Genomic DNA, 7,628 nt, shown 5'->3' on the forward strand with positions numbered 1-7,628 from the left:
TCTTTTCTTCTGTCTGTTTGATTTACAAAGTCAATATGATTGATGTTGTCGATCAAGTACGAGTGGAACAGACTTTTGAACTGGCATTGTGATGGTTTGCTAAAATGGAAGTCTTGCTCTGTACCTAGGGGGAGGAAGGGGCAGAACCAAGGTCATATTAAAGCTGTGTTCTCCTCCCCCGCAAACCCAAGGCCAGTCTCTTCTCCTATGGATTCCAGTAAGTGAACAAAGCGTGCAGCCTTGTGATGCATGCCTGCGGAGAACAGAAGAAACCTGAGACCTAGACACGTGGCTTAACCATCCTGTCGAGGCCTTGTTGACACAAACTCCATCATCCCACAATTCTTTCTTCAAAGGGTTCTGTGTGAGGTGGCGTCCACAAGTGGAAGGTATTTGAGTGACCTTTGGTAGGAATAGACTGATGAGCTGAATGCCGTTTCTTTATTCAATGCTTTCTGATTATCTTATTTTACTGTTTCATGTTGAGAGGATGTCTCAAACCATTTCACATGATGTACAATAAAGTGTAGTGACTGTTTTTCGTAGGTGAATGTACATTGTCCTAAACTTAAATGAATCGATAGACAGTGAACAATACCATCTTGTCGCCAAGATGATCCATTTATTGACAAGGAAAGAATAACCCTATAATGTTAGCTTACCTTCCCAGCGAAAATTCCACTGGACTTGCCTGGCCTCAAAATATATTTTTCAATTTTAAAAAATGTGAAAAAATGAAATTTATGCAACAGTATTTGAAAGTATTTGTAAATACTGAATCCCATTGGTAACTGGATGTGCCCAATGTTGGACGAGCTCTGCTCTGACAATTTCCTTCCAGATGTGTTTGCGCTCTGGGTAAGCACTCCGGGACGCTACCCCTCATGAAGGGCACTATAGAAATGCAAGTTGTTGTTGTTCATGTGCCATTTCCATGAATCTCCGTGCCGCACATCTAGTTACTTCAGGATCAGTAATCACAAATCCTTTGTAAATCCTGTTTTGAACTTCTCATGTTTGACCCCCGGATATACCAAATAAGCAGATTATATCAATTGTGTGAAGCCCTTTGGGAGGTGCTGCTAAAGTGAATGGCCCTATATTAAATGCAAGGATTATTATTATAAACAGCCCAGAAGTGAATGAGCAATTTTATAACATATGACTAATAAGATATAATGCTGGTGTGTTTTTGATGATTTCTTTATTTGAGCTAAAGTAGATTTTAATTCCTGTATAATTGCATCTTTTTATTTTTTGCTGATCCAGACTAATCATACCATGGATTATTTTGAAATGTGGCCATTCTTATCTGCACCTTGAATTCACTCAATGCATATTTATTGTTGGTTAACCATTATTTCATTATATTGTGTCATATACAGATGGCACAATGGTGCAGATGGTGAGGCAGCTGGGAATAAACACAATTCTTTCTATTCCAGATTTTTTGCTGAACTCAATATGAATTAAGTTTCAAGTACAATGGACGTAACATTGCTCATTTTATAAAACAAAATGGGAGCCCGTTCAACATTGTTTTTCAATGAAATACTAACAATTTTATGGAAATTCACTGCCAAAATGTGCAGTGTAACCAGAGGATTACACAAAGATACTGAGGTTCAGTTCCATGGGCACTAGTCACCCTGCATTACCTTACCCAAGTAGCTGCTATCACTATTTGAGCTTTGACAGTGAATGTAAGCAGGTTGTTTGATGGTGAGAGAGTTTTTTTTGTCTGTCAGGTATTTGACATAATTTAGAAACCCAGCAACTTGTTTAAGAGTATCCAAACCACGATGAGAATTCCATGCATCCCACCTACACATGGAAATTCCTGTGAACTTGGAGTGGATTGCACATTCTACCCCTGAGGGCATATCCTGATTACCAAATTCCAGATAGTATTATGCACAGGCTGCCAATACAAAGGCTTATCCAACTAGAGGCAGCCTATCCATTAGGACTTTGGTTAACAAGATGTGAGTGGAACAATCTCTAACCCCAGTGACTGCTCTGCCTCTCCAAGTCCTAATGATAAACTAGGCTGTCAGGTCTATTATCAGCAGTGCCCTGGAGTATTGAGGACCTGCCTGGTTAAGGAACTGGACTATCAAGACTATCACAGAGGATTGACTCAATTCCGCCATTCTTTTGCCAATAATGTCACCTTGGAGCCAGTTCAACTTCAATGAGACCTCCTTACCTTCTTACCTCCCCTCACAAGGAGAATAGTGTGTGAGAGGCACTATTTCTGGCCCGTGCTCTTTCTTCACCAGATCTGAATACACAAACATTTGCAGCAGAGACTCCCTGTACGGTGAGTGAGACGTCTAGCTGATTTTCTCTTCCTATCCAAAGGCAAAATTTACCAACCTGGCTGAGGTCAGCTAACCCAGCATGGACTGGCATGCAAACCTGAAACCTTCAGTCTGTTTGACCTCTCCATAGTGCCATGAGATGAGGGTCAATAATAATAATAATAATCCTTGCATTTGATATAGCGCTTTTCACATCTTCTAGACGTCTCCAAGCGCTTCACAGAATATGGTGTAAAGTGAATTGACCGTATATTTGTGGGCAAAACGTAGCAGCCAATTGTGCACAGCAGTGTCCCACAAACAGTTGTGGATATATAAATAGTTGATGAAAAGAGAATGTAGAAATGAAGAATAGAACAGGGCTATAAATGTTGTGGAGGTGAGGGAAAGCTGAGCGAGTGAGAACCTGGATGTAGGGATTAGACTAGAGGGTCAAACAAGGCACCAAACTTTTGTTCCAATTCCCATGTGATGAAGTGAGAACCCATGCAGGTTGATATGGTCAATGTCTGAGGTCAGAAGTTGCTGATGGGAGATAAACAGGGGAACCTCGGTCATGCTGACATTCTGAAGAAACCGAAGGAAGTTAGAGCTTATCCAGGGCTTGATGTCTTTCAGGCAATTGGTGAGAGCAGCAGTGGTCTTGGACTCAAGGGTAGAGGCAGAGATGCATTTCGGTATCATCCACGTGCATGTGGAAGTGAACCCCTGACATCATCATCAACTAGGAGCATACAGATGGCGAAAAGGAGAGGATTGAGGATAGAGTTGTGAAGAATGTCACATGCAAGTGGTGGATGGCTGCTAAGTCAGCACTTAACCCACACATTTTTCCCCTGAACTTCCTTATAAAATTTCACTTTATCTTTTGCAGATGACAAGACTATGGTCCAAATCTTTGGCTCACAACTCCAATACCAAATGCTCAGCACTAATCACATGACAAATATGCTAGGACCTGTACCACCACAAGGCATGTCATTCTGCTCCATGTAGCAAACAAGTTCCTAGACACTTAACGCTATTCTGCATCATTACAATAAATAGCAATAATGCAATTTTAAAAGTCTGATGTTTCATTCATAATGTCATGTTATTTATAATTTAACGTTGCGCTACAGTATATCCTATGAAGATCTTTTAGACGTCTCAACAAAATGATAAGGCATTATATCAAATGCAAGGATTATTATTGTCATGATTATTATTATTATTGTTATTATTATTATTATCTGCATGCACAAGGACAAATTCACAGAATATAGGAAACGGAGGAGAGTGGCACTTAACCCAACAGAAACAAAATAATTTTTTTGAGCACAAAGGGCAGATTAATCCCCAAAGAACATAAGACACATTCATCCTGACTTACTTACTCTCACCCAGTCAGAGGGCTATAATCACAGCTGAATAGTGACAGATGGTGCAGGCAGATGACTAGGGAGGTGCACAGGAAGACGATCATGCGGAACAGGGGATGTTAGTAATGTCAGCAGTAATCACCTTTTGTAAGGGTGAGTGAACACGACTTGTCACATGCTTACACTCATGTCTGTGTGCAATATTTTATTGGCTGCAGATTTGTTACCTTCAGTTTGTTTTTCCCCTGCAGCCTGCCCAGCAATCATTAGAAAGATCCCTTCACCCCTTCCTACTCCCTGCTATTGCTTTCTTTGAGGGGTGAGATTAATGTTGTTACAGTACGAAACACTGGATAGCTCAGTGGATGTGAATTGTGCCCTTTGACTTATGAAACCTAGGTCCAAATCCAAGTGAGAATGAATAGAATGAGTCTCTTTCTGACAGTTGTGAGCCTCGTACAAGATGTTAGATTCAGCAGCCTTTGTCCTACCCTAATAACACAAGTCCACAGTACAATTCCACCCATAGTTTTGCATCAATTGGTGCTAAATGGGGAGTTTTACACAAAGAAGCTACAAAGAAGTTTGAAGGTTGAAAATAGGGTGTATTTGGGGGTTGATGTTAAGGCCTATTGACTGGACAGTGGGAGAAAGCTTTACGTTTTAATAAATATATGCTATATCTGTTCTGTGAGTATGTCATATCGAGAGCAAGACATTTCTCTTATAATAATGATCCTTGCATTTGATATAGCTCCTTATCGCATCGTTGAGATGTCTGAAAGTGCTTCACAGAATATACTGCCCACAAAAAAAATACGGTCAAGTCACTTCACAGTATATTCTGTGAAGCGCTTTGAGACGTCTAGAAGACATCTCACCTCACCTACAAGGCCATTCACGGCCTTGCTCCCTCCTACCTCTCCGACCTACTATTCCCCTACTTACCTGCCCGTAGACTCCGTTCCTCTGGCTCTGGTCTGCTCCACATCCCCCGCCCCAACCACCCTACCATCGGTGGCCGGGCCTTCAGCCTCTCAGCCCCGAGGCTCTGGAACTCCATCCCCCAGTGCCTTCGCCGCCTCCTCCCTTTCCTCCTTCAAGGCCGGTCTCAAGACCTTTCTCTTTGACCGAGCCTTCAGCTCCCCTCTCGACTCTCTACCCCCTCCTCGCTCCCTCCCTTCCCTCCCCTCACCCTGACCATTTCCCCCCTGCTCGGATCCTGACCCAACTGACCAGCGCCTTGGGACGTCCTCCCAACGTGAAAGGCACTCTATAAGTGAAATCTTGTTGTTGCTGTTGATATCAAATGCAAGGATTACTGTAAAGTGAATTGACTGTGTATTTTAAATGTATATAGCCATTTAATTTTGCGGTTGAAATATGGCTAATTGTGGAGACTTTAACCTTGTGTGTTTATAATATGTTAATTATTCTACACCTTAGTATATCCCAACATGAAAGGCCCTATATCAAATGTAAGGATTATTATTGTTATTAAATGAGTAAGTCATTCAGCCAATGGAGCATATGCAGAGTTAACTGCTCTGATCGCAACTCTGCTGTTTTCCCATAGCTGTTCCCATATCCATTACTCTATGGCAAATATATCTTCTATTCTATATTCTCTAATTCTACTTGAAACCATTTTAATTTTAATTATTATTTGATATACAAACTACAGTTGTGCTCTGACAGTCTGAGTCAAATAGCGTACTTATGTCTGTATCAGTAGAGTCTGTAGCTCAGTGGTTAGAGCACTCACTTTGCAAGCGAGAGACCTGAGTTCAATTCCAGGCAGGGCGAAACCTTGGGCAAGTTTCCTTACTCCACACGCCTAATAATAATCCCTCCAAAACTAAAAACAATAATAAATTGGTCATTTTCAATCTACGACTGTTTGTGGGACATTGCTGTGCGCAATTGGCTGCCACGTTCGCCCACAAAAATATACAATCAATTCACTTTACAGTGTGTTCTGTGAAGACCTTTGGGACGTCCTCCCGACGTGAAAAGCGCTATATCAAATGCAAGGATTATTACTATTATTATCACATCTCTTAGCGTTTAAAAAAAGCACAAGTCCACAGCTCTCTCACCCACCCCACCCCGCCCCTCAGTCTTCTTTTATAAGGAGAGCAAGTTCAGTTTTTTCAGCCTCAAAAGCATTTGTATAACTCCCAATCTATATTTATTGTTTCTTCCCTTCTTTGAAAATATTTTGATTTGGCCTTTACAATAGTTTTGACATGATCAGTCAGTCATATAATCCTAGCCTCGCTATGCTTCTCTCTATCCTCATAGGAGTTTTTTCCAACTCCCCTCAAGTTCTACTTCCCTTTAATCTTAACCTAGATGTTTTTTCATATTTCCAACTCAATACACTGCTGTATTATTTATTTTTATATTCATTTTTAATACAGTATCAATTATTTTCATTGTACCATGATCAATGGTATTGCAACAGTGCAATCAATGATCAATGACCAATGCTCTGTTGGCAGCTTGCTCATCTCTGTGTCAGAAGGTTGGTAAATTCAAGCCCCACTTTGTTGGGCATGTCAAACAAAGATCCCATCTAACTGTTCAGGTGAATATTAAAGATCCCATGACACTATTCGAACAGAGAAGGGAGCTTCTTCCAATGTCCTGGTCAACAATCCCCTAGAGAATTGGTTATTCACTTCACGGTTGTTTGTGGGACATTGTGCAAATTGGCTGCCACATTCACCTACATAGGAACAGAAGTAGACCATTCAGCCCCTTGAGCCTATTCCTCCATTCTATTAAATCATGGCTGTATACAGTTACACCACTTTACTGCTAATCCTGTGAAGAACTTTGAGTCATCCTCCTCAAGAAAAAGGTGTTGTATCAAATTAATGAATGAATAATGAGTATTTTTATTCATCTAATTCTATGCTATTGCTGTCTAACTGGTTATCCCTCTCAAGTTCTATTAATATTAATGTATAATCTTTTCTATGCGCTGGTTCACATGTTGGACTGAAATGTGGAATATTTCACAACAGATTTGATATTCATTGTGCTATCAAATTTTTTTTATGTTATAAAAGTACCCAAATTTCACCACTATATCTCACTCCCCTCAATAGACTTATTCACCAAATAGCTATACTGTTATTTATTTGTTATCTCCCCCACTCAACAGCTGCTGTATACTCCATTCTAAATAATGCCTGTTCTCTACCTACCTCCACATGTCAGTGCTTACGAAACATTTAATAACTTCTTACCTTGTTTCCTCGCCGTCCTCTGTTCTCACCTATATTTCTTTGATTCTGTGATAATAATAATAATCCTTGCATTTGATATAGCGCTTTTCACGTCGGGAAGATGTCCCAAAGCGCTTCACAGAACACACTGTAAAGTGAATTGACTGTATATTTGTGGGCGAACGCGGCAGCCAATTGCGCACAGCATTGTCCCACAAACAGTCGTAGATTGAAAATGACCAATTTAATTATTGTTTTTGGTTTTTTGGAGGGATTATTATTAGGCTCTGTGTGGAGTAAGGAAACTTGCCCAAGGTTTTGCCCTGCCTGGAATTGAACTCAGGTCTCTCGCTTGTAAAGCGAGTGCTCTAACCACTGAGCTACAGGGCTCCACATTCTCTCCCCAGAAGACGGACCCTGCTTATCTAAATCTGGAGAGTATTAGATGCAGGTCAAAGTCAGAGCCAAGGCTTAGGTTTAGAATATCCATTACTGTACCAATGGAGTTTAATCAACTAAAACTGCATAGCTTGTGCAACCTCTGCTCCTAAACATCAATGAGGGTCAGCTTATTCATACCTACCAAAACACCTTCTACTTCCAAATCAAGCTTATATGAATCCCAATTGGTACCTTTATGTTTTGTGTTGAAAGCTTAGTTTTGTGTCTATCCATGTGCAGATCATCTGTCCTATAAAGGCTTGTGC

At 40.7% G+C, this 7,628-nt stretch overlaps 1 non-coding gene across 1 annotated transcript; it reads right to left on the reverse strand.

The window, feature by feature from the left end:
* Nucleotides 1–7,239: 7,239 nt before the first annotated feature.
* trnav-uac lies at nt 7,240–7,311 on the reverse strand. Its single transcript has one exon. It is a non-coding gene; the product is annotated as a tRNA-Val (tRNA).
* Between the last annotated feature and the right edge of the window lie 317 nt (nt 7,312–7,628).

This window comes from Callorhinchus milii, unplaced genomic scaffold, assembly GCF_018977255.1.
Source record: "Callorhinchus milii isolate IMCB2004 unplaced genomic scaffold, IMCB_Cmil_1.0 Scaffold2, whole genome shotgun sequence".
Taxonomy (NCBI): Eukaryota; Metazoa; Chordata; class Chondrichthyes; order Chimaeriformes; family Callorhinchidae; genus Callorhinchus; species Callorhinchus milii.